This window comes from Columba livia, chromosome 5 (genome assembly GCF_036013475.1).
Source record: "Columba livia isolate bColLiv1 breed racing homer chromosome 5, bColLiv1.pat.W.v2, whole genome shotgun sequence".
Taxonomy (NCBI): Eukaryota; Metazoa; Chordata; class Aves; order Columbiformes; family Columbidae; genus Columba; species Columba livia.
The window spans coordinates 59,903,335-59,930,691 of NC_088606.1; the positions used below are offsets into that span (position 1 = coordinate 59,903,335).

Sequence of the window (27,357 nt, forward strand, 5' to 3'; positions counted from 1 at the left end):
ACAAAGTCATGTATATGGTACTCTAGAAATGGAACAATGTTATAGCCCTTGCTTTTGAGGAGCTTCTGGGATAAAGTAAACAAAAACTCAGTGAGGTAAACAGGCAGGAGGCAGGAAGTCATGACAGAGTGGCTCCGAATGGGTCAATAAGCACTGGTCAACACTGACCAAAGCTTGGCCATGCTGTTCTTGACATTGCAGGAAAAGAAAGTTGGAATGAGATTTTTTGAAGGAAAACAATAGGATTATTTTTGCACAAATCAAAAAATTAGTACACTGCTGCTTGAGAGAGAACAGGTAGCAGACAGGATTGCACAGATACTTATTTTATATGATACAACCTAACCTATCATGTGCATGTCGCTGTATTCTTTAGCCTGGTTATGTATAGGAAGAGGAGTTGGGTGCTGCTGTCCCTGTGTGTGGTTTTAGGAATGCAATTATTCAGTTTTACAGATGGAAGCCACAATTTTACAATGTTCTTTGTCTAAGAAGCAATCTTCATAGCAGCATTACTTAGTAAGGCTATGAAGTGCAATAGAAGTCTGTTGTACTGCTTCAGATTGTTGTGCTACAGCGGTGGAACAGTTCAGTCTTTGTGTCTGTAAATAGTGTTGTCCAATTAATAATCTCAGTAGTTATGATCTTCAAAAATCCCTCAGGCTGACTGCAAACCAAGGAGAAAATAATTCATTCTGAAGTGTTGAATAAAAGGGACTTGAACAGGGAAAGTGAAAAAAACTTTATATAAAGTAGAATCATCATCAAGTGAAGAAAGAACATTTGTCACAAAGGAAGAATTTGTAAGTGCTGAAGTTTTCAGCATGTTGCACTCTTTATGTCTTTCCAGTACTGAAATCCTTTATACACTTATGAGTAAATAATCAATTTTTATTTGATTTGCATTTGATTACAATGCATTACATTGTGTATCTCAGTCATCATAATAAAATGTTTCTGATTATCCATGGTGTCTTCATGTTTTTAAGAAAAGACAAGAGAGTTGTAGGTCAACACTATTGAACCCAGCTGAAAAATCCCAACTATTTAGGTGTCATAGAAATGAGATTGGGGCATCTTGTGGTTTTTATGGATACAGGAGAGAAATGGGGTATTCAGACTATGACTTGCTGAGACAAACTAGAGGAGTGCATGTTGCAGAAATAAACCTTGAATAAGTGTAGAATGTGTAGGTCATAAATTTTCTTTGCAGGTAAACTAAATGGTCCTGCAAGGTGTCTTGCTGTGTCCTAGCTGAAAGCACTTGTAGATTATAGTGAATTTAGATTTTCTGCTAGAGTAATAATTTAATCTTGATTTTTCCAAAGTAAAACTCAATTTTATATTGAGACAGGAATTTTCAGCTGAGTTAGATTTCAGCTCAACTTTGGAGCATCAAGTGTTAAAAGTTCCCCATCAGTTGTGATTGTCTTCATTGAATGCCATGTTACTAATATTATATGAATTATCCAATTTATCTGTAACATTTTGAGTTGGGGTCCTTTCCTAAAAATGCTTGCAATTCTATTTCATTTCATTAGAACATGTTGACAACTTTAGAGAAAAACTTTTTGTGTGTGTGTGGGTGGAGGAAAGCTCTTTTTTTTGGCAAATATTTTGTGAAAATACTGTCAATCACTTATGCTTCACACTGTTGTGGGTGAAGCTGGAATTTTATGCAGGGGATTCCTGCTGTTTTTTGTTTGTTTGTTTGGGTTTTTTGTTTTTATTTTAGTTTGTTTTGTTTTGTGGTTGTTATTTTAAAAATCAGTAAAAAGCATTAAAGACTTCTAGCTTATAGCTTTTTAAAATAAGCTGCTGATTCAAAAGTAATTTCTGGTATGTGCTCTGTGTTCAACTTTCCCATTGGCTTCAATACAGAGATGGCTTTTTTCATTTGACTCTGCTTGAAATAGCTGTGTACAGTGCTGGTGAGCAGCACTTTCAGATGTGTTAGAGGTGTCTGTAAATACTTAATGTCTATGGTGCTCTTTGTAAAATAACCCACAGGCTAGCCAAAATCTGCTTTCAAATTCCTTTCCCAACCCTACCTTTTGCTCAGGTCTTTATGCAATAACCAGATCCAGATTATCTATAAGGGGCAAGGGAAAGAAATACTAAGTAATTTGCCAATCTTATGAAAGACATTGTGTATAATGTGTATAAATAATGACTGTTCAGTGCTATGTTACTGAGATGTCAAAGCACCTCAAAATACTTTTAGATGGAAAATAGATTCTACTTTTTGGATGTTGAACTGAGTGAATCTAATCATGTCTGTTTTGCGTGATAAAATTTGTGTCATCTTTCCCATCATTAAAAATGGTATTTCAGCTAGAAGGATTTTGATGCTTCTTTCAGGACAGAATTAGTAACATTTTAGTGCCATTTGATAAGCAGAGATCTAAGCAGACTAAAAGATACTGTGTCATGAACTCTCTTACAGTTTTCAGTGCTTCCTTGAAAAATCCATAAAGAATTTCACAGCTTTGAGCACCTCGTTCTTATGTACGTCCAGCATCCCATTGAGATTTCCAGAGTAAGTTAGAATCTTGAGTACAAACTGCGTAGCTGAAATGACATTTGATATGTTCATGTTGAAGTGCCGTAATTTGCTGCACTACTTCTGCAAGTTTCTTCAAGTTTGATACGTTCTGGCATTTGATATGTTTATTTTAAAGTGCAGTAATTTGGTGCACTTCTGCAAGTTTCTGCAAGTTTTCTTCTGCAAGCCTGCAAGTTTCCTTTCCTAATTTAATTTCTCTCCCATGTAAACTCCAGAATCTCTTTAAAGAGTATTTTTTCTGTGAGCTTTTAGGTGCTACACAACAACATTAAACTGTAGTCCTCCTTTTATTTTAATAAATCTAAATAAATTAAGATATAATTCCTTCCTGCATCATCTTTTTTCCATCCAATTAATGGCAATTCAAAATTTAGATTATTATCTATATATATGTCTCTTAAGCCTGGATTCATCTTAGTGCTATGTTGTAGTCAACTAATTTTGTACTGTTTAAAAAAAAAAATATAGGTGAGCTCGGAAGGCCTCATTTTTGAACCTCAGCAATGACAGAGCATCCCTGATGGATGTTTTTATTTTAATTTTACCTTCTCGCTCTCTCTGAACATTTGACTTTGGAAAGGTTAATCGCTAACATTGTGAGGTTCAAGAGTGCCTTGGTTTTATTATTATTATTATTATTATTATTATTATTATTATTATTATTATTATTATTATTATTATTATTTAACCCATGTTGGTAGGTGCTACATTCATTAATTTTTCTGAGAGATAGTATGATCATTCTCATTCTGGGAGGTAGCGTGCTGTGCGGTTTGTGTAGAAGCATCGTGTGTTAACTATACCATTCACAGTCTCCAATGGCTCCAGGAGGGCACAGTTCAGCATCTTCTCTATCAAATCAGAGAATATCTTTATTTCTTCCCCAGTCAGGATGTTGATTCACGAGAAGTCTCCGTTCCAGAGCCTGTATGCATCTGTCTCTTTTCTGTCACAAATGCTAGAGTTCTCATCATTCCTTCCTTTCTTTCTTCCTTCCTTCTGTCAAAGGACATCAGAGAACCATAAGTCTCATTGAGGATGTGGAGAAAGAAATGTGTGCATGAGTGCCAGTATCAGAAGTTCTAATATATCTAGATTTATGTGACACAGGATTGCGTGTTTCAGTGAGGCCGAGTTACAGGGAAGGATAAAATGGCACTGTGGTTCCTCAGGTACGTGATCAGAAAATAGTGGACAAATGTTCTTGTTGGGGGTAGGAAGAGTCATTGATCTTATTTTGCGACCAGTAGACCCAAGGAGAATAATTTTGGTGAACTACTTTATATTAAAAATTCCTATAGTGGGATGTGTGAAGTGGCTCACCTATGTGGTACAATCCAGCACAACTGGTAGGTGAAGAGAAGCTTCCTAACAACCTGCAAGAATCCTTTTTCTACCAGTTACCAATACAGAATTTCTACCACCTGATACATACTTCTGAATTTGAACTGATAGATTAAATGTTTTAAAATATAATGAGATAACTTAACTGCTATCATATTTATATACCATATAAATTGAGATTACCAATGCACTGTCTCATGTGGCATAGATCTGTCATTGGCTTTGCTTTCTTGTACTATTTCTAGCACTATCCTGTAGCAACTACAGTAAAGGCGTTTTCCATCACCTCTAGATTCCACCGCAACATATGCTCACTCACGTGATAAAAAACCTGAACAGCAGAAGAGTATTAAGAATTAGAAATGAAATTAAGCAAAATTAAGATAAATTAAAAAGAAACCTTCTGAACTACTTTCATCCAGGAGGCAGATATAAGTGTCTTAAATTCTGTTCACCAATGAGTACAGAAATCTAGTCAATAAATTCCTGTTCTAGCTGTTCTGAACACTGTCATAAGCGATGGATTGTTTGGGGGTCTTAAGTGTATGTTATAAAACAAGGCAGAAGAGGTTATGCAAGTGAACTATCAGAAGTGTTGTTGGCTGTAAAAATCTTGGCACAGAAACATACAAGGACTTCAGAGTCAGAGGGACCATGACAACACAGTCTGAACAAATATTTGAGCTAGAAATCCAGAGATATAGGGGAACTAATAAATAAGTTGAAGGGGTTATCATACCAGCTGTATAAACACTACAGATGAGCAGCTTCATCTCTCAAATTCTTGATGACTGCATCAGACCTTACAGTATTCATATATCCATATGCCTTCTTTTTGTGCATTGTTTTTCAGCACGCAAAATACTTTATATTTTTACTCACATTATCCAATGAGAAAATGTGTTTAAAAAGAATGAAAAAAACCCAAACCAACCACAGAGGTTTAATCTCAAATGTTTAATTCAGCTCCATTTGATGCCAAAGATGGTGCTATGAAGTACTTGAGGAGAACGCATTAAAGCTCAAATTTGCAATAAAAAGAAAAATGGAAATTATTGAAGGCTGTATTTTACTTTTATTGAGAGTAACAAAGGAAAAAGGCCAAAATTAAAGGGTTCTGTGAAAAGCCAATGAGCATGTGTCTGAGCGAGTTAGTCTCTGCTTGTGTATATCCTTTGAGACAATCTGCATCTGGGCTCAAAACAGTAGCTACATTTGTGGCTGGGATGTGAGAAAATATTTTCCATTTAAAAATTCAGAATGAGAGAGTAACAAAAAATTACATAATCACATCAGTTTTAGAAACTATAGATTATTTAGTGATTGTTTGCTTTTATGCTGGCTGAATCTCTGTTCACTGAAGATCTAGTAGAAGTGTTTAGTTCACACTAATTTACTTCTTAGTGGTCATAACTGTTTTCCCCATTCTTTATATTACATATCAGTGACGAGGAGTAATACACTTGTAACTAGTGTTCTCAGTAATGAGTTTTGCTGAAAATGGAGGTATCACAGAATAATCTGCAATTCTGGATGGTAATCTCAGCATTTTCAGAATTGTTAATTTTTTCTTTTCCTGCACAACTGCATTGTTACCTCTGTTCTTGCGAGATAAGGAGAAAACTGAAGAACATTGAGATTAAGAGCAAAACCTGAGAAGCGAGCTTCTTCCTTATGGGCTCTTTGCCTCAAAACCACTTTTCCAGCTGACTTACCCAACATTCGCCTTCCTCTCTAACTGCGGGGCTTTGCGATGCTCCATGTGTCATTGTATTTGTTTTCACATTATCACGCAAGAAAAAGGTGTACATTGGCAAATTTTCTGTCAATCACTGTAAACTTCACAGCAGCTGGGCAGCCACCTGTGCAAAACACAGCGGGTGGGGAGGCTGGCATTGCTGACAAACCGCTACGGCCATATGGGGTCTTCTGGGGAAATGAAGGCAGGAGCAGGTGTGCTGTTGCAAACACTTAAAAACTGATCGGGCTGTTTTTGTGGGTGACTGGAGGAAAGCGAACAGCGTTTTTGTCTCTGCGTGTGTTTGCCTGTGAGGTGCAGAAAAAATGGGTAATTGAATTATGGTACTGGTCAGGAAAGCTGTGTTTCTTAGACACTCTAGAAGAGATTGGTAGTGGATTGCGATTAGAAAAGGTGCTCCTAAAATCAGTGAGATTAACATGGAAAGCTGATACGTGTGCAAGCCTTTTCTCCTAAAGGCTGTGGGAGACAAAGCTTAGGGACAGTGATGCTTCTGCAGGTGTCCATCTGGGAAAAGCTAAGGGAAACTTAATTTGGAAGTGGGTGCAGGAAACAAGGGCTGGTGTTCGATGTGATTTCTGAGTATTTTGCAGAAAAGCTAACAACTAGTGGCTTTTAGAGGACTTGAGATCAGATGGAAGGTGATATCCTTGATTAGGGAGCGCATGACAGCGCCTCTTGGGAGTTTAGGCCTTTGCATCTTCAGAGAATATTGGGATTCTGGTTCATCCTGTGGCGCAGAGGCCCAAGGTGGCTGTAGCTGCGATTGGAGACCTGTCCCAGAGCTGGTCTGAGCTCTGCTGGAGTTGCAGGAGTAGCTGAAGTGAGGCTGTGACATGTGACAGTTTGCAGATCTGGGAAAAGTATTATAACATTGATAGCTGAAATAATAAAGTGGGTTCCAACTGTGTTTACAGTTGGACTATCAAGACGACATAGCCAATTCCCCCACCTCTCCTAGAATACTTCTTGTACTCAGTGAAAATTTATATTAGATGAGATTTCAGACATAAATGCCCAGATGATTTTTATTACAAATTTAAAAAATGTTTTCTGAAATTACTGGATTTCTGATGTCACAGTATCACAATATCACAGTATGTTTGGGATTAGAAGGGACCTCAAAAGATCACCTAGTCCAATCCCCCTGCTGGAGCAGGAACGCCTAGGTGAGGTCGCACAGGAACATGTCCAGGCGGGTTTTGAATGTCTCCAGAGAAGGAGACTCCACAACCCCCCTGGGCAGCCTGTTCCAGTGTCTGTCACCCTCACTGAAAAGAAGTTTCTCCTCAAATTTAAGTGGAACCTCTTGTGTTCCAGCTTGATCCCATTACCCCTTGTCCTATCATTGTTTGCCACTGAGAAGAGCCTGGCTCCATCCTCATGGCACTCACCCTTTATATATTTATAAACATTAATGAGGTCCCCCCTTAGTCTCCTCTTCTCCAGCTCCCTCAGCCTTTCTTCATAAGGGAGGTGCTCCACTCCCTTAATCATCTTCGTTGCCTTACGCTGGACCCTCTCCAGCAGTTCCCTGTCCTTCTTGAACTGAGGGGCCCAGAACTGGACACAATATTCCAGATGTGGTCTCACCAGGGCAGAGTAGAGGGGAAGGAGAACCTCTCTCGATCTACTAACCACCCCCCTTCTAATACACCCCAGGATGCCATTGGCCTTCCTGGCCACACGGGCACAGTGCTGGCTCATGGTCATCCTGTTGTCCACCAGGACCCCCAGGTCCCTTTCCCCTACACTGCTTTCTAATATGTAATTTCCCAACCTATACTGGAACCTGGGGTTGTTCCTGCCCAGATGCAGGACTCTACACTTTCCCTTGTTAAATTTCATTAGGTTATTCCCCGCCCAACTCTCCAGCCTCTGCTTATTTTGGAGGCTATAAAGATTCTGGCATATTTGACTTCATAACTACTGTTTGAACTTGTTGAAATCAACAGCAACATTTTTTTGCTTGGTGTTTGTTGCCACTGTCTAAATTGAAAGTTATATTAGAATTCCAAAAACTCTGCAAATACTATTCCTGTGAAAGTTTAATTTGCATTTGTTGCTGTCTGGTCTCAGTCTATGCATAATCTGCCGCAGATTCCTTTAAAAATAAATTCCTTTTGTGTCAAAAGGATCTTGGGGAAAAAAGTCCAATAACATCGCTGAGACTGATTTCTACACAAAACTCTTTCAGAAGCTTTGTATTTTGGAAATCAGTATCTGGGACTTGAAGTTCAAAAGCAATCTGCAGCATTTAAAAATAAATCCAGTAAACAGCAGTGACTGTCAGGCAGAGAGAACATGGAAAGCCTGGAAGAGTAGTTTGCATGGGAAATGCGTGCCAGGAATGTTTAGGTTGGTGTCCATCTAGGTTAGTTTCCTATTCTCATCAGACAGACTTCTGCAGCACAAATAAATATTAGTACCAAAATTTTTAAGACAGGAGCTAAATCCTGTAAGATGCTAAATATTTTTATACCACCTGAGTGAAACCCTTCGTAACACACGTGCAGACTGTATGAAGATCTACTTGCATTTTTGTGATGGGTTGGCTCAAGGCCACAGCTCATCACCTTGCAGGATCAGTCCTTGTGTTTGCGTAGAACATTCCTGAGCAATTCAAACAACAAAAACATTGATGACAGCCTGCAGAAAATCAATTTAAAATACTCCAACAACAATAATTAGCCACGTCTGTTCATGTATCCTGTCTTCCGAAGTTTTCTGGTAGCATTAATGAAAAAGCGATTAGGACAAAAAAGCGAGACCATTGTTCAAATGTGTCCTGCAGCCTTGTTGTGCTGCAGATTTTTAATGCTGCAGGTCTGAATTCCTGTGGGAAAATCACTTTCAAGAAGACAGTAATGTGCTTGCAGCGTTTTAAGTTTCTGGACCGTCGAGCCTTTTCCCCTCTGTGAAAGCACTTCCTTAGAAAATGACAACCATGAAGGCTTGTGAAGGGCTCAGGAACTACCATCACAAGGATTATCTTGGTACACCCTCTCATATGTCTTGAAACAAAACCATATGTGGTGGGGAGATGATTTAGATGTACCCTAGAAAGTTTCATGTTACTGCAATGCATACTGCAGTTTTGGCTGACTTAGAACTGCCGACTGCTCTGACATTTCTCTAGCAATTTGTGTTTTATTTACTTAAAGGCTCATAAGATTTTTCCATCCTCTGGACACTGAGGCCTTCAGGCTTGTTCATACATACCTCTGCTTTTTGTTGAACTTACAGAGCAAAATTTGCTTTTTAAAATATGCTTATGAGCAAGCATGCGGTTGAAAATAATGAGAAATTAATTAAATGGGAAGCTCATTTTAAAGATAAGAGAATGTGTACCTGACTAAATATGTACTGTAAATAATTAATCTTGCATCTATTGCATAAATAATAATGTATATCAGACTGAGCTAGCCTGAGAGTTCTGTATGTGTTATGTTGTGTGTGGATCCCATAGGGGCGGGAGAAACCAGCAAAGGTTTCACATTTCATTAAACATTTAGACAATTTTGTAGATTTCAGGCCTCATGGGAGAAGAGTTTGGCCTTATGTGACTTTCTCAGATGAGATGTAGTGTAAACACTTTTCTTGGGCTACAGTTTTCAGAATGTTTTATGTGATACCAGATACTCGTGTGGATGAGCAGGCAGCTGGCAACGTGTGTCTGCTGTGAGCAAATGAACTGCAAGGCATCATCAGCCCTGCTGTGTACTGATATAGGTCAAATGTAATAATGGTAACATTCTGAGGAAAGAAAAGAGGGTTTTGGTTTGTTTGTTTCTATCCAAACAAGATACTATAGATAGTCTGTCCTGCATTTAGGCAGTTGATGAAATAATTCATGTAATACATGTGCTGAAAATCTGTCAGGCACTGTAAGACCTAGAATCTAGTGTCCTGATTTCACTCTCTTTTACTTACTTGTACATGTAATCAGTAGAACTTTATACATTTTTCATTATCCTGTATTAGCAGGATCTGTCATATTAAAGAACATCTGAAAAAGATCAGTAACTCAGGATTAGTTTAGGTATGATTTCATGAAGAAGATAGTAATAAAAGAGAGTTTTTTCCGTGAGCAATGAAAATACAGTAGCAACTCAAATCAACATTTTATTTTTATAGCAGACAAATGTAGAGGCAGCGTCACTACAGCTGATGAATATGCTTGAGCTAAGATCTTTAGTTGCCTATTTTCTTCAGTTTTTCACTCAAAGCCGTGACTTGGCAGTTTCCATGTCTGAAGATGTCCACAGTGCTAATGGTATTTGGCACTAAATAAAGCTAAGGTCCTCTTGATTTCTTTCTTGTAAGTGATTGTAAATGTTCTGTTCATTCTGGAGAAATGGTTCTGACATCAAGAAATCAATTTTAAATTCTGCTGGTACACTTTCTTTGAGTCTCTAACTCTTCAAAATTAAGGAATTGTTCAATAGTATTTTTAAGTGATTATAAGTATCTCCTTTTGTGTTTTAAAATAAATACTAATAGAAGAATAATTGAAAATACATATGTATAAGGAACTCTGTAGCAGATGTTACAATAGTCCTTTAAAATTCCTATCAGTGGTGTACACTTTGCTTTATTGCTCTGCTCCTTCATGTATCAGTTCCCTAAGCTTTCAAGATTCAGAGGGTAGAATTATGCACTAACCGTGCTCAAGGGGCCCCTGCTAGTCTTTGATTATGATCTTTTCTGGGTCAGATTAATATTTCATACAATATTTCTCTGTGAAAAGAGATATGTTGCCTGTCATCTCCTGTCATCTTTTTAAGGTTTCTTTCAGGCCTCTAACAGGACTGAGGCCATATAAGTTCATTTGAGGCTTAAACTTCAGAAAAAGGATAATTACTGGGTTATACGAACAGGCACCAATTAAAGAGCATTCTTAACTTGGATGTGTTTTCTGGATCTTCAGCTATTCAACTGTAGAACAAGTTCTCATGGAAAATGATAGAAGATCTGTTACATGAGGCACTTAAAATGCAATTGATAACTCCTGATGGGGAAAAAAAAATCACCGTGGGGAATAATTTAGTTCTGTGCAAGAGCTGTAGATAAAGATGAATTTTGCAACATTTTTGAGGGAAGGGATACATTTCTCATGCATCCTTTGACTGGTTCCTTTAGGCCATTTTGTTACTTTTAGCATTTTGTTCATGGTCTTTGGGATACAAAAGGTGTTTGATGAAGATGTTAGGCATTTTAGATTTAAAAAATCATATTTGACTTAATAAAAAATGGATCACTTTACCTCTAATTTTTGACTGAGAAAATTATTTTCAGGAGAGACTCCAGCATTTCCCAAACGTGGGTTTGAACTGAACAATTTAGAACAGAAGGTGATGCTCAGGGACTTTGATTAGCTTTACAACGAACCTCCCTGTGTAGATATCCATGTCTTCCTTCCCATTGAGCTGTGGAACAGTTGAAGAGAAAGGTTTGTCCAGTCCGAGACATGGCAATGCTGGTTGAAATCCTTGTCAGGTGATGGACTTTCTGTGTGACCATGGGAAAGTTGTCCTGCTTCCCTGCCCACTCATAGAATGGCCTAATATAAGGATACATATCTTAATGTGACATACTCTGTACCAGAAAAATGGGACTGTAGAAAAATGGGAACATTCTTGTTCTCCTAGAACCATGCTGTAAGATGATCCAGGCAGGGAAGGAGAAGGTTTCTGCTTCAAAACCAGTTACGATTAATTCTTGTACTAAAGAACATGATCATTCAGCATCAAGTTAAATCTGAGTATCCAACACTAAAATGATCTGGAACACTTTACATTAAATTGAATCAAATAATTGAAGTGTGATTAATATTGCAGTTCCAAGATAAGGTTTTGATGATCTTTTGTTTGACAGATAAATGAATGTATAGAAGCGTAATAAAGTTAATATTTTGGGCACATATAATTGATGACAACCATGGGTTTTTTCTTCACATTCCATAAGCTTGGGAAAGATTAATTTCTAAAATATCAGCAGAGATTACAGGATAAAATAGAATGACATATGAGAGGCATAGTATACCTATATTTTCAAATGGTATGGATATGATTAAATTGCAGGTGAGAGACTAAAACTTTTTATTATAGCAGTGTAAAAGGGTAGATGAAGATGAATTATTCTTTAAGGCACACATTTTAAGAACATTGCACAATCACATTAAGAGAATAAAAATATAACATGCAAGGAAAGTATTAAGGACAAAGAAATTTGTGCAGAGATTTGAAGGTCTAATCACATATGTAAGTACTTAATCTGTGACAAAGCTCGAGACAGTTTAAATTTCATCTGGAAGAAAAGGAGGTAGGCTTTGAGATTTTCTGTGTTACAGCTTCTAAGTAGAACCCAGGACTTTTTTTGAACACTAAAACTACATTTTCTTTACCAGCAGCATCTGGTTAACATGAGCTGAAATTAAAGGTATCCTTTAGCACAATCTCCAAAGCATTGACTCAGGGAGAATTGTCAGTATTTTCTGTGTTCCCACCTCCAATTACTTTACCCTGCTCTTAAATTCTTACTGTGCTAGAAGGACAAGAAATGACTGTTATGAAATTTGCCCTACCAGTTTTCCATCCTCTGAGGATTTCTTCAAGCTGAGAGAATCCTGTCATTCTCCGACAGGTTTGAAAGCTTTCTGGAGGTGTTTAACTCAGACTTTTTTGCCTCAAACAGCAAAACTTGTGATGTACTGTGGTTGTTTGCTGCCTGTCTCAACTAGCGGCAAGAAGAAGGTTCCTGTTTGTAACAGTAAAGCAGGCTGTAGATCAGATCCCTTGTGATTCGTCAGAGCATGTATTTCTGTAGGCTAAGAGGTACTATACAGCATCACAAAGAGTAAATTTAGTAGGTAATATACAGTCATTGATGAAAAAGAACTACTATTTATTTGGTGAGTATTACTATACTGTAAGAACTGGGCTGTGCTCAAAAATTAATTACCGCTAGAATTTACACATTTTTGTTTTTATTTCACTTCAATCAGAATGTCACTTGGTGAAATTATTTTTATTTAATGCTTGCTTTCTATATTCTCTTTGCACATTATTTTCTGTTTGGACTCACAAACTGACTTTTCAAAATTTCATAGCTATAAATTTAGGATCAAAGCTTTAAAAGAGTAAGACAAATAAAAATAAGATGTGAATGCCGTAAATACACTTCTAAATTATCTGACACTCTTCATCTCTGCTGGTATCATTGATGACTAAGTGTAATGACTTGTTGGATAATGTCTTGAAAAGGATTTGGAATTACCTTTTTATTCACATTCTAAAACTATCAGATATGGTTTTCTGTTTAATGAAAGATCTGCTGAAATGGTAGTAAATTATAAATGTGTAAAATAATTTTCATTACAATATTTTAAAATAGCATTAACTAACAAAGTAGAATGTGTGGATTGTCACATTTTAGAATTTACTTTACCTGTTCTATGGTTTAAGTATAGCAAATAATGTCTCAGAAAGAGTCAAGTCATCATGTATATATGAAATTTTAGTAGACAGAATCTCTCCTAAGCTGTGAAGCACACTGAAGAAAACTGTTGATAGGAAGGAAGAAAACCTGTTACTTAAATCATACGGTATGACTGGATCACCCATTAAAACTACACTTCCAACCCCGTCCAACTTTAATAAAGGTTTTAGTATTTGCCAGTTCAGTTCTTCTCTCTCCCCTTGTTACGCCTTTCTTTGTTGATTTTTCCAAAGACTCAAAAATGAGTATAAATTAAATATAAGTTAATATGCTTTCATATGTTACGGGAGTGTGCTACATGGTTGAATGGTTGTAGGTGTAGGAGAGAAAATGATCAACATAAGAAAAACCTATTTTTTTGAGGTTCAGCCTCCTGGAATCTCATTATGGGACTATGGCAGTGTTTTCAGGGAGTCCTTCTTAAAATGTCCTACCACTCAACTTCTATTGTGGAGAAGAAACATCTAATGAGTTTGATAGACTAAGGAGGAGGATATCTCTCCTGTCCAACTGCTAAGAGATGAGAAAGTGTATTTTAAAGATGTTTGATCTCATTTATCTTGAAACATATGTCAGTTTAGAAAAGATGATATGTCTCTTAAAGAGGATATCCAAATCGCTGTTTGCAATATTAACTCCACAGTTCTGTTCCAGCATATCAGTTTAATATCTTTTTCAAATAATATTTCAAGTATCAGACCATTCCTCTCAAAGAGAAAAATATTTGCTAGGTTCATAGTATGTATTTTACCAGAAGAAATAGCTAAGGGCGGTGTGAGTAAGGCAAGCAGAGCTCAGTTGGAAGATCCAGCACATCGTCTGCAGGACACTAATTCCATTTGCAGGCTCAGCCCCTGATGATATACATTACGTTAGTGGGGGGCTAGACAGAAACAGGGCTAAAAACCCCACCACAGTGGGAGTGACTGTTAGTTACTACTGATGTTTGACTGGATACAACTGACATTCTGCATGTGTGTCACTCAGATAGGGAAGAAGCTAGTAGCCATCAAGGTATAAAGTGGTATATTTTTACTTTTTACTGAATTTTTCACAAACCTCTATTCTTCTGCATTCCTGAGCTGTTCATTCCCTATTTGCCAACTTAGTGAAACTTTGTTCAGCTTCTGCTAATAAGTAGAATAGTTTTTAAATTGCAGACTTAGCAGTGATTGTCAACACTGAATGCTGCGATTCAGTGCAACTATGAGAAGATATTTGGGGTGTCAGGAATGGGTTAGTCACAGCAGCACAGAGACTGTTTGATCCTTAAATCACACACACTCAAATGTATGTGTTTAACAGTTTGTTATTTTAAAATAATTTTTACTGTTAACAAACAATTGTGTAGTGCCGTCACTAATGATCATCTGAGATTACATTGCACTTCAAAAGTAATAATCATAAAATTAGTACTGTTTTCCTGGATACGATCTCAAAACATTTTGTAACATGACATTATTCTGATGCACAAATTGAAAATTTATCTGTATTTCTCCTAATCAGAATAATTTCTGGAGATCTGTGCATATTCATATCAAAGCATTAGTCTCCAATATGACCTACCAGATTGTTTTAAAGGAAAGATGGGGGAAAATGAGATGGAGTTCCCATTACACTGAAAACCTACCAAGAAATATGTGTTTCTTTTATTTATATTAATTGATATGCAAAGTTGCATTGAAGATAATTGGCTTCCTTTGAGAAAAAGGTTCAGACGATTAAAGGCAGGTGTAAATTATTAGAAATACAAAGATTTTAGGTAGATCTAACAGTCAGGAATAGCTCATATCATCTGAGGTGTTAAAAGCACATAACAGCTTTTAGTCTGAGTGGTTAGTCTCTGGAGGTTTCTATATGGAAGCAAATATTCTTTCCATAAGACTTTGCTTGTCGTTAGATCTGCACCTCAACACAGAGATGTATGTTAGAAAGTTATTTGAACTACTTCCATGCACGCCTAAATGAAGGAAAGATGCACAGATATCCTGAAGGCTACAGAGTTCAGCTTCACTCTGTGTAATTGTGAATAGAGAGTGCTGTAAAATCAGAAACAGAGTGTTTATCTGCTGGAAATATACTCATCCACAAATCCTTGATTACTCTTCTCTAATGAGACCTGACTTAGGATAACAGCCAAGAAAGAATATCGTTTTCTTCACTGAAAGTTTAAATAAAAGCAGTAAATGTCTTAATTCAAATCCATTTATGGTGGGGTTTTTTTTTGTGCTTTACTTTTTACTACCAAGGACATTTGTCAGAGAATATGATCTTAGTGTGGAAATGAACATCTGTTATTTGATGGTGGACATTCAGCAAGTGCTAAGTTCAAAGGCATCATCTGTGGAAGGCTGAAATCAGCATGCAGAGAGCCCTGTATGGTAACAATGGGGGCAGAGATGGCATATTGAAAATACCGTTTGAAATCATATGAGATTCACCTGAGATCTTACTGCTTGTTCTGCGCCTGCTTGCTTTCCTATAATGAAAATACAGAATTAAAGTACTCTAAGATTATCATATTGAAACAAATACCATTGTTGAATCAGCTTAAATGTGTATTTTTCTAATGGCTTTTGGTAAAAATTATAAAATCTATCCTACAGAAGGTTATTTTTAGGGTGCTTTAAATAAACATAATGCTTAACAAAATGAAAGAGCAGGATATTTAAGTCTATTGGTCTTTCTACACAGGAGTATTACTATTGTTTATATTTGTCAGCTTTGACTTTCATTAATATATTCTGTCCATACCTTTCCCTTATATTCAGTTCAGTGCTACTTGGACAATTTCTATTAATGCTTTGCCAATTGTACATTTCTCTTGTAGCTATCATTTTTTACAGATAGTTTCATTGGTCAGACTTTTGAAGTTAATTGCTGATTTGTTTTATTTTTTTCAGGTTGCCATCTAAATCAGCTAATGGTCTTCTCTGCCTGCAAAACCGGAATATAGGTAGGAATACATTTGAACATGATTCTGTACTCTGTATCACTTTATGAGGAGATTGTGATGTATTACTTTTTACAAGCTGATATTATACAGGTGCAAAGGGAATCTAAAGCAAAGGGAGCAAAAGTGTATGTATGTGTGAAAGATGTCACATAGAACAGAACTCAAATGACTGTCAAAGAGCGTAGATTTTAGGTTCTCAGCAGCAGCTTTTGCTCTACAAAGCTGGTCCTATGGAGCCTCACTAATGCTGTGCAGGCTGAAGGTCCTGTGGTTACAAAATCCCTTTCTTCCAAAGCAGTAAATTATGAATGACATGGGCCTTGTCAGAGCTGTGAGGGGCCAGGGACAGCTGGCCATTGCCAACCCACAACCAAAACAAGCTTGTGGAGCCCAGTTGTGCCCTCCAAAGCCTCAGAAACTAGAAATTGTCTCTCCCTGACTCAGTTTCAAACAATGAGAAGCTGGACAGTTTGGTCCATTGGTTTCCATGTACAGTGGCCTGGTATGCTTGGGACATTGACTCAGTTTGTGATACAATTTAACGTAACTCTCTCTAGAACTAGTGCTATTATCTCTATAGCATCTTCATCCTACTGTTATTGTACAGCACCTTTGTGTGTGAAGGCCCTGCAAGGCGACAGTCCTCTTGTGTACCCTCAGAAATATTCTCTCTCTTGTGCTGAAATAGTCCTCTCCAGACAGGTTCTTGGCTCTGAGAATTAGTGTCCTTTCACAAACCTTACAGTGGCCATAGTGAGGGACAAGAACTTGACAGAAGATGTGGCATAAACAAGATGATGGATGGAGGATTTGTGTTTGAATGTTAAATGTTGCACAGACTTTTAGTAGATGAGTAGATGTATAAACAGACTTGCAGGTGTCAGCAGATCTGAGAAAGACACATCCCTAACTTTCAAGGTTAATCTGACAATGCGGCTTGTTAGTGAGTACTGGATCAAACATTCTGTTATTTGCTTCCTCCTATATGTACGTTTGCCTGTGTGCTTACTGAATTTGGGTGCAGGGGACATGGTGTCAGCAATCCCAACTAGATCATTTGCAATGGACATCTTAGAATCACAGAGTCATTGAGGCTGGAAATGACCCCTTGAGAACATCCAGTCCAACATCTATTTTTAAAAAACAAAGTTACTAAATTTCACAAATGTGAAAGTTGCAAACATTTCTGATAGATAATGCCTTTAGCATTATCTAGAGACACCTTTTACAGAACTCCTGTTTTTCTGTTGCCCATTGTTGCATCCTGTTGACCAAGGATTGTGATTCACAGATTGAAAATCAGCAAGCAGCAATTTTTCAGGTAATATTTGAGTCAGTGTGGACTGCAAGGAGCCGTATATGAAAAAGAAAAATTAATTTGCATGGTTGCAAAATCAGAAAGTTTTGAAGAGAAAAGAAGATTTCTGTGCTAACTAATTATGTATATTTTTTTATCCAACATTTAAAACTCAAAGCTGAAGGTTTCCATTCTATAAATTAAATTTAAAATATCAGAATGAAAATATGTTCCTCCGTAATCATTACCTTTGAACACACACTAATATATATTGGCTGAAAAAATACAGAGAGCACAAATAATTATTTTGGCAGATCACTGCATCGCTGAAACTCCAAAAGGTTCAAATTAAATTGTTTGAAAGCCATCCTGTAGGCTAATTGTGTTTCCTCAGGCCCCAAGGCAACTCATGATGTCTCCATGGCAACTGTTCTTTACTTTTTTATTTAGAAAACTGTTTAGGCTTCATACTTCACATATTAACTGATGTAACGAAAACCTAATACTGGGGAAGTTTAATAGTCAGCAGCTTTTTCTTTTGCAGGATTGCACTTAGTGCGGATATTACACTTGTGATTTCTGATCTTAACTAGATTGTTATAATCAGCAATCATTACATTTTAGTTTTGCACTGCAAAATTCTTATTTGATCACAAATAAAATGATGTTGTATTTTCTTATGTTATTGTGTGGCAGTTCAGCAGATTCTGCCCTTCATTTGCATGCAATTTTCATGTTGATTTAGCAGAGGTATCACAGCTGTGGTAGTGATTGACATCAATACCAAATCTGAGCATGACAAACCAGACTCCTTTTGGTTTTTAAATCCAGATCATGTGTCTGGTACCTGTCTATGTCACTCATCATAAAGTGGTGCAGAATTAGGACTAATATACTGACATTGAAAATGGAACCCAATTTCCTGAGAGTCAATAGGAACCTGCAAAATCTCTGTCTGGTGCTCAGGCTGGCATATTCAGGAGATTAACACCTAGAGTATATTCGCCTTCCAAACAAACTTGCTAAATGACTGCAGAGCACTCATTTCACCCCTGCAACTCAGTTCCTGCATCTACAGCTGGTATTAATGATTTGTTTCTGCAAAACACTGCAATATCTGCACTTTTAGAAATAAATGCATCTTATAATAGCTCAAGTTTTTCATTCTTACTGAATACTAACCAACTTGCTTTATGGCAATATTTTGCCATTGTCAGTTCTTCCCCATTAGTGTTTATCTACATCAGCAATACCAAGACTCCATGGCTATTTCAGTCACCTGCACAGCTTTTGTAGTCACAGTAGTTGTAGAGCACTACCCAGCAATTTGAGTCCTGTCTTTCTGCTCATTTTTGTCCTCACAGTATTTTTGCTAGGGCTACCTGATTGGATTTATTCACATTTGACAAAGACATGGTTAGAGAGCTTCTGGCCAGCTGTTACGACTGGTACACAGCTAAAATTTGTGCCAACATGTCTCATATCATGAGAGCTCAAAGTGGTTGGGAAGGATTATATCTTCTGGGAAGGATTATATCTTCTGTGTGTAGTCTTCCAGAAGGGACTGTGGTATAAGTTGAATGAAGATGGATAACTGAGAGTGACTCCTGGTCTTATGGTGGTCCTGGAGCTCACAGCAGGACTCCACTGAATTTAATAATCAGTTAAGGGAGGCTGTGGCAGTGACACCTGGGCAAGTATCTGTCAGGGACATTTATTAATAGATATGGTTGAATTTCTTGCATAAATGATGATGGGCAAGAGATCTCTTTGACCTGTTGGGGTCCCCTCCACACCTATTTCTAGAGTTTTATTTTTAATTCTTGTTTTAGTTTTTACTCAGAGTTTGTTTTCTTTCAAAGATTTAAAGTTTGTAGGAGTAAAACTCCACTCTGCTTAAATGTTAGCACTTATTTAGATGCTTTCTTGAATTGAAGTTTGTCCTCTCAGTGTCCCATTCTGCCTTCTTCAGCTTCTCCTTAAGAAATATGAGACCAGCATGGTGCTGACTAATCCTGCTGCTATTGTTGTGGTAGTGTTTAGATGCATCAGTGCAGGATATTTTTAAGAACATTTCCTATTGTTTGAATTAATCTTTAATAAATCAGGGAACAGCAAAACTGCTGTGTGACCTTGAACAAAAATAAAACAATTCAGATACCTAATATAGAGGGAACAGTTCCAAAGCAACTTGGAGAGTATAAATTGTTGGCCCAGAGTAATGATCCAGTAATGATGACATCTATAAAGCATTTGTAATTGGTTTTTATGGAAAATATGCAAACAACACCTTTCCCTCAACTGTGTAATAGTAATAATTCATTTATCAGTTGCAGCTTGATAATAACAAGCTGCCAGTCTATATTCTAGCTTGTACTAATAAGATATTTCAGTCTCCTGTGCTAGTCCTAGGGAGGTATAGTGGAAAGCAGAGTTAGATGTGCATTGTATATGCCTGAATGCCAGTTGATTACAATACTTCAATTAAAGTGGGTAAACAACCTGCTTGTGTTTTTTATTTGTGCATATAGCACAGTTATAAATGTGTGCATTTCCATGAAACTGAACAGAAACTAGTTGTTAAACAGCTGGCAGGAGAGAAAAGTATTGGCTTAAAATGTGCTTATTGTAGTCTTTGATTTGTTTTTCTAATAGCAGTAATAAGCAAGAACGTGCTGTAGAGTGAATGCGCACCATTCATAATGGCTTTGCTTTTTCTAAAACCTAGTAGCAATAGCTTTGGTGGTATTTACTTAATGTTTACATTTAATATCACCAAAGAGATGAGCTCTAATGTTCTAGGAATACTTCATATATATAATAAACAATAGTCCCTGCTTTAGACTATTGGATGATCTATTTTGCCTAATTGTGATTTGTTCATGTGCCCTATTTATTACAAATTACATTTCTCACAACTGACGTCTCCATCTCAAAAGTCTTCCTTTAGATCAGAAACATTCAGAGCTGAAGCTTCAGGTTTTCTTTTAGATCAAAAAAATGAAGCGTAATCTGCTTTAGGAGCTTTTGGACCTCCTAAAGAAAAGAGAACAGGGGAATTGCACACTATTTGTTAGAGGGATAACTGTAGAAAACAAAATACTAACTATATACCTCCTAAAGACTCACCTCTGCAGACAGAAATCCTGGTAGAAGAAAATCTCTCTGCTTTCTGGTGGGTTTTCAGTGCTTTTATGGCACAAGATAACAATAGAGAATCTGCTTTCAGAATTAGTAATAATATGAATTTCAGATATTTTCAGTGATCTTAATTGATTCTACATCTGTAGAAATGCTATGTTTTGTCCCTGATATTTAATATACAGGATATTTCAAAAAAGAAAGGAAAAATGAAACAGTATAAAACAAATTAAAATGAAAAGCATTCAAGAATGCATAATCCTCTCCTAATAGCAATTTTAACTCCTTTTGGAGAAAGTCCAGTCTCAGAAACACAAACGTTGACTTCAGTAAGCATCTTGAGCATGGCTCTTACATTGTGCTGAACCCTCTAGGCCTAATATGAACTGAATAGAAGTTGAATAGTCAGTGGAAATCTATCTTTCTTAAGGAATATTTGCATCAGGAAGAATGTTTCAAATTAATAATTTAGATACCAGTTAAAACATAAATATGCAGGGCACAGGCAACAATGATCACTGACCAATAATCTAATATCAAATGACTGGATTGAGCTTAGAGATACTGAATAAATTAACATGATCCTAAATAAGAGTACAACCTCCTTTTTTCCTAATCAAAAACTTATGTAGAATAGAAACAAACAAACAAGCAGTTAATCAGCACTCGTTTGGTAACATTCATGGCGTGGAGGTCTTTGTAGATCTTGTCTACAGGGTTCTTAACTGTTGAAAGTCTCAAAGTCAATTTAAAGAAACACAGAAACAAATAAAAAAACAACAAAACACAAAAACACAGTGCAAGTAATGTCTGACATAAGTTGGTGGATTTTTCTATTTTTTACAGAGCTTGAATGCAAGCAAAAATCATAAAGTTTTGCTGGCACAAGCGTCAAAATAGTAGATCTCACATGTAGCATCTACCACCTTTTCTTGACCCCATTTATCAGCACAGCACTAAACTTGGGGGCAGTAATGGTGGGAGGGTTGTAAAAGATTGAAACAGAAGAAAATGCAAAAAAGAAAGAACAAAGAAGTACAATTTTTTTTTTCTTAATCTTTTTTTAGTTTTCCATTCCTTTTGTCCATGTGCCAAAATGAAGAGATAATTTGTATGATTGACGTTAATTGACTAATAACCTTAAAAGTGAAGAGCCCTTTTAATGTTAGGTGTAAGAGGAAGTTTATGGAAGAAATGTAGTTATGTGGTAACATCTGGGTGTGGGCTTGGGAACAGAACCTCTGCTGGACCTTCAGTTTTATGGCTAATACCCCATACGATTCACTAGTGCAGGAATACCATGTAATGCAGAGATTGAAATCAAAGATAGGGAAGGAGCAGTAGGAATAGATTAACTCCTAAAAAAAAAAATCCAGCTTCCCTAAAGAGATCTTAATTAAAAAAAAAGAAAGGGTAGAGAAGAGGTAGGGAAGCACAGAACCAGAGAGACACATTGCTTTTTATGGCTGTATTTTTAGCTCTTTTCACAGGTGACAATTACGGTGGCGAAAGAACTTTTTAATACGTTTTTTTCCGATACTGGGTATGGAACATTGTGTATATGAGTACAAATACGCATAGATACAGGACTAATAGGGAAAGTTTTATAGCATGGCTTCAGTCATTTAGTACTTATATTAATTCCTATTTAAACTTTATCTGATCTTGTCTTTTAAAACTAAATTTCTCTAGAAAGGTAATGGAAAATAACACGTTGTTTTTTTTTTCATTAGTTACAAATATAATTTGCTAATTTAAATCTGCCTGTAGCTGGTTATTTTGTACCACTGAGGCACATAAAAGCAGATGTAATTATCCGAGAAATAAGCATTCTTCTCTTGGATAACGAAACAAGCATATTCCTTCTGATATGCCTGAGGATGTAATGAAGTATCAGAAGACCCAGTCAGTCCCACATTCCTCTGATGGTGTATCATCATTTTGATGTAGGTCAGGGTTTAGGGACAACAGCAGAGTCCTCAATGCATGATTTGAACTTTTCACTTCTTCTGAAATGTTATTTGGTGTTGTAGATATAGTGATTCCAACTGATAATATTAAGAAAACATACTCCTTGTGCTTACCAGCATGTGAAGAAGCCCCACATGCCTGTGCACTCACATGCATACACGTTTACTGTACATAGTGCAGTTAAACAGAATAATTAATCAACTTCATTGTATCCAAGAAAGATGGAAAGCGTAGCATGATTATGGTTTCTTGGCATCAGAGACTGTGGAAGCTGAGAACATTTTCCAGGAGAAACAGACAGGAGAGATGTTGATGCAGGTTCATCTTTAGAACCAATACAGGCTGCAGGTGTGATCAACTAAAGCAGCATTTTTAGATTATTAGGTGGAGCAGCTTGATTTTGGCATACTGATATAACAGATGAAATACTTTGCTCCATTTTTATTTCTATATATATTTATATGGCCCTGCTATTTCATTGCATTTGCTTTGGAGGCTTTGGAGTTCTTTGACAACCCATTAAAGTTGTCAGGAATTTTTGTGCATCATTGCCTTTAATTCTAGTCTTGTCTCGTTTTTTCCATCCTCCCTCTCCCTCCCCATCTCTTCCCCATCTCCTCCTCTCCTCTCCTCGTCTCCTCCACTTCTCTCCTCATCTCCATCTCTCTCTTGCTACTGTCTTTCCTTCCCCCTCCAGCTCTTTTGCTGCTTTTCTTTCTGATTTCTTGAAATTTTTTTTTCCTTGATTTTATGAAGAATAACTGGCATGATTTACATGATGTTTGCTTTCTTCAAATACCGACATTTATTCCAAATTGTGGGCAGGAGCTTCTGAGTAATGTGGTTTAAGAGTATCTGTTGAATCCCTGGAGTTTCAGCAGAACATTGATTACTACTCTGATAACGTTGTTCAAAGTTAAAAAGACTGTCAGTGATGTACAAAAGACCATTCTGAATTTGATGTGAGGAGAAAGCACACTGGAACAAAATAAAATCCCTAATAGCAAAGCCTTGTAAAAATAAACAAGACTTAAATCCGGGGGTGTATTTATTATGGTATGTGTTGCAGAAGCTCAACACTTAGACATTTTTACTCATGATCTCTTGAGTAACTGGGAAATATATCAAATGAATACTGTTTATGTATAATATAGACAGACAGATAGACATAAAATATCTTGAGCAACATGAGCTGTTCAAAGTCATGTCCCCAAATCTGTTGTACTTAGATGGGACAAGATTTTCAGAAGTGATGAGTAACCTTGAGTGTCTAAGTTCTCATTTCTCAAAGGGACTTGTGCTAAGGCCTTGCTACAAATTTTATTTATCTCTTCTCCTAAGTATATTCCCAGCTGGCCACACCAAAAATGGAAGCACACTGAATCAGTAATAACTATTAATTTTGCTTTAAAAGGAGTTCTGATAGAGAAAATTCTCAGCCTCTTCACCTGGGGGCTTCTGATGCAGAAAGGTCAGGACAATAAAGGGCTTTATAATGAGACAAAAAGACTAGTAAGAAGAATTGTTAGCAGTATTAATTACTGCTCCTTTAGTGGTATCCACAGACTGGCTTGGCAGGATATGGGCAAAATGTTTCCATTTAATAATATGTTATTAATGGAACAAAAGGACAAGAGGGTTCTGCAGTATGATTGCAGTGTAACTCATCTGAAAATGCAAGTGAATTAATTGTAGAATGACTGCTTAATAATAACGTAGCTGTTTTCATTAGATTGCACTGTAAGTCACATTTACTAACTCATGAATTATAAGCCCTTGGGTAAGTTAATAATTTGTTGTTGAACACTGTCATTCCAGTCTGATGGGCTGAGGCAACAGAATAGAGATGTTGAGTGGTTAAAATGTGAGGTGGCATGAATTGCCCATGGTTCATGATGGATCTGACAGGGACTATTGAAACTTTCCTACCATCCAGTCATTGTACTTCTATTCTGACATCCATGACTGCAACATATCCATCCAAAAAGGATGGCTTGCAAACTACCAAGTTAATAATATCAAGTTAATAATATTCTTAAACCACGATTTAATTTTTAAAATATTGAACAAGAAGGAGCACTCACATATTTCATTAATGTCCTAGCTCTGTCTGCTTTATGTGTCCAGGTCCTTGTATTTTATGTATAAAAACAAATGAACAGAGAGGCACCATATTAAGCAACTTGTTGACTTACTGTTTTATAAACTGAAGCATATATTCAGTTAGGTATTCTTTTTCCTCACTGTAGGCAATGGCAATATTCCTGGTAGAGTTAGTGAGTGCAAGAATAGGCCAGAAAGCTGGTTTTGCTTGAATTAAATTAAGGTGCAACAGATTATTCTTTGAAGAAGTTGGAGCCTATGTCAAACATTTGTGGGTTGTTTTTTTGTGTATTTTTTTTTCTTTGTAATGAGAGAGTGACATGCAGTCATTGTTTGCATGAAAACTGCACTAAAACTTGACTAAAATGTTTTAATGAGTCACTGAGGGACTGTACTAATGCCTTCATCTGTTAGGTTATATGCAAAATGAAGGACAGTATCATTCAAGCTCAGTGCTCTGAAACAGGATGTAAATCTCTAACAGGGACCGTTCAATGCAATTAGGAAGCAGCAACAGTTGTTTGAAAGACAGAGACTCAATGTTAGTCTAGACTAAAGGCCTTCTAGCAAAGACAATGAAAACTTTCCTTCAGAAACTAGATGGAGTCAGTAGCACTTTGTGTTTCTTCAGTTTGTCGGCAGATGGTCAAAAGGTCTCCAAAAACTAAGTATGAAAGAAGAGCTCTAATTCTGCCATTTCAAAGGATTTGACTTGACATTTCAAAGTTATGACTGTGACAAGGTTACAGCAGCACAGCCCACAGAATCCACCATGAGAACTCCACACACACCAGATGCTTAAAACTGTGCAAACAGAAAAGTCACAAATTGAAAAATATAGATCATGTGAAAATCACATGAAAACCACTTGAAGTCTAGAAGTAACTAATACAGGTGCCTTAATTTACTCTGATTTTTGAACACAAGTGTCTTGAAATACCTTCTCAGAAAGTAAGTGAAAGATGAGATACTTGTTCAGTGTCTTGGTTCTACCTGTGATTTTAAGAAAAAATGCTAAACGTGCAACTCGGATGAAAAAATTGTGATCTTTTGTGTCACTATTGATCAAAATAGATTTCTAGGCTTAAAGTAGGCATTTGGATGGAATTTAGGTGCCTAAATCCAAAGCTGCACTTTTAAATATTTTTGCTCTATTGTGATATTCATGTGAGATTTGCAAAAGTATTTGATCTGTGAGATACCAAAGTTTTAAGTGACTTGCCAAAATTATATGTAGAGAACCAGTGGCTGAAGAAGACCTGGGTATGCAGTTATATTTTATATCAAGAAAGCAATGAACAAAATACAGAAACAACCTTGGACCAGATCATGGACCAGAACATGGGTTTGACTCTTTTAGTTAACATGCACAACCTTACCTGTACATTTTTTTCCCCTTCTTTCACTTATTCAGACATTCCATTTCACAGCATTTCTTCCCTGCAGACTTCAGAAAAATGGAGGGCGTCACCACACTCTTCTCACATAACCTGTCACCCCATTAAGGTTCTACTTATTACTGCATTGGTTAGTGGCTTTGAATTCTTTTGGGAGGTGGTAGGGGTTGTTTTGAAACCCCCAGCTTACAAAGGACTTGTAAATACTAGATACGTCTTTTATCTATACGTCTTTTAATATCTACCATTATTGCAAAATCTACTTTTTGCCTGGCTTGTTTGAATTATCTTGAACTAGCATCCCATTGTAGGCTAACAGATGCCGATAGACAACAGAAATGTATTGACTTCGACAACACTATCCTTTATCATTATTTTTCTCCCTTAGCTGTGCATATATAGGTTAGGTAGCTGAAAACCCGGACCACCTTGTCTTATGACTCCCCAGGCCCTCTTCCTCATGCTGTTGAAAAGTAAACAGTGTAGCTGGGTTTATCTTATGTGAATTAATAAAAAAATCTATGCATAATTGAAATTTTTTGACAGATTTCTTGCCAGAGTCTAATTGCAGCACAATTGAAGTCAGTAAAATGACACAAAAGGAAGCTTCGTAACAGTTCCCTTTCTAGATACCTTCCTTTGGCCGTCAGTAAAGGGATGAAGAATTCTTTACATTTGAGAAAAAAAGGTCTTTGTGTCAGAGATGGTCTCTAAGACATTGCAGCATAAGGGAAAAGAAAAAAGGTCTCACATAGCTTTCCCAGCAGCTTCTAGGCACAAAGAGTGGTATGAAGGCTTTGAAGGCTCATCAGATAAGAATAAATGCCTCTTCCACCTACTGTAGTCTGGTGGTTCTTTCCTCAAGTTCCCCAAAAGGGAACACTGAGTTCTCTGCTGACTCCCTGCAGAGCATCCCTGGCATTACACTGCTTTTGAGCTGTGACATTTGGCAAGGAAATTGTGTCAGTAGGTGGAGGGAGATCAAGAAGAGACCAAGCATACCTTTCACTGACTCTTCAAATATATACTGGCCCCTTGAGTTTGTTTGACACACAGCAGCGCAAAGATGATGTGTGGTTCTGCTGCTATTCTGCTGTTCTGTTCCTCCATATCAGAACAAAAAAACTGGGCTCAAAAGTTCTGAGCTTCAGATGTGTGTGGCTACTTGTGGGAAAAAAGAATTGACATAATTGAAGGTAGAAACTGGGAAGTCTGGGCGAAGTTATGGAGGATGAAACTATGCTGCCAAACTGAGGTTGTGATGGTGGATGTAGCTGGGATTTGTGTGATATCCAATAAAATTCAGCGTTGCACAGAGGTTTG

At 37.0% G+C, this 27,357-nt stretch overlaps 1 long non-coding RNA gene across 2 annotated transcripts in view; it reads left to right on the forward strand.

The window, feature by feature from the left end:
* Window positions 1-27,357, forward strand: part of LOC135579673 (uncharacterized) — a 257,122-nt gene that overhangs the window by 51,472 nt on the left and 178,293 nt on the right. For both annotated transcript variants that reach the window (XR_010473280.1, XR_010473279.1), the window contains exon 3: window positions 16,073-16,125. This is a non-coding gene — a long non-coding RNA (uncharacterized LOC135579673). The remainder of the gene's footprint in view (window positions 1-16,072; window positions 16,126-27,357) is intronic.